The sequence below is a fragment of the Myotis davidii genome, unplaced genomic scaffold (genome assembly GCF_000327345.1).
Source record: "Myotis davidii unplaced genomic scaffold, ASM32734v1 scaffold415, whole genome shotgun sequence".
NCBI classification, from domain to species: Eukaryota; Metazoa; Chordata; class Mammalia; order Chiroptera; family Vespertilionidae; genus Myotis; species Myotis davidii.
In genome coordinates, this window is record NW_006287951.1 from 1,560,276 (window position 1) to 1,561,150 (window position 875).

Consider the following 875-nt stretch of genomic DNA (forward strand, 5'->3'; position numbering starts at 1 on the left):
ATTATTTTTGTAGATCACGCAGGGAGAACAAAGGGTAAAATATTTAACTGCAGCAGTGTTTGACTATATTCTGCACAGTGAGAAAACCTGAAGTCATTTTCAAGGTCCATTTCTTTTTTCAGTCAGGTCAAGTTTCTAAACATTTAAATCTCTGTTTTCTGGCTAATGAAAAGAAAATAGGTTTCTACCGTGTCTCCTATCTACCAACTCCAGGACTTCAGTGAGGATCAAATGAGATGAGGCACGGAAAAACACTTCACAAACATTTGGTTAAACTGTAAAATGTTTCCACCTGGCTATAAAGCAAGTCAGGTTTCTGGGCTGAAGAAATTCTAAGGAGGCTAGTTGCTAGGGAGAGGATGCCAGGTGTTGCTACGCGATGTCATTACCTGGCGCCCACAGTGACCTTTTCGGGCGAGGCTGGGCTGTGGGCTGCATTTTGCGCCATAAGGTCTTGGCAACTTCGGCTGCGATTTGGTGGGCTCTCATTATGGGGTGGTGGTGTGGCCTGTGTCCCACTTGGAGGAAGCCGAGTGTTGATTTGTTGGCACCAGATTCATGGTACCATTTATTTTTAAATGGCCAGTGTGGGTCACGGCAGCTCCTGCATTGAGCATCTGCCTCCTGGTGGTCAGTGCACGTCATAGCTACCGGTCAGACGGACATTTAGCCATATATATATATATACACACACACACTAGAGGCCCGGTGCACGAAATCGTGCACAGGTAGGGCCCCTCAAGGTGGCCTGTAGGGATTGGGCCCCAGCTCGCACCCCTAGGCTCATAGCCCCAGCTTGCGCCCCGAGCCTTGCAGCCCCACAGTCCCACCTGGCACCCTGCTGTGGCCTGACACTGCCCCCTCACCTGCTCCAA

General features: G+C 49.6%; 1 protein-coding gene across 1 annotated transcript in view; it reads left to right on the forward strand.

The window, feature by feature from the left end:
• The window catches only part of BFSP2 (beaded filament structural protein 2), a 66,012-nt gene that overhangs the window by 21,611 nt on the left and 43,526 nt on the right, over positions 1 to 875 (forward strand). The gene's annotated exons all lie outside the window — the stretch shown is intronic.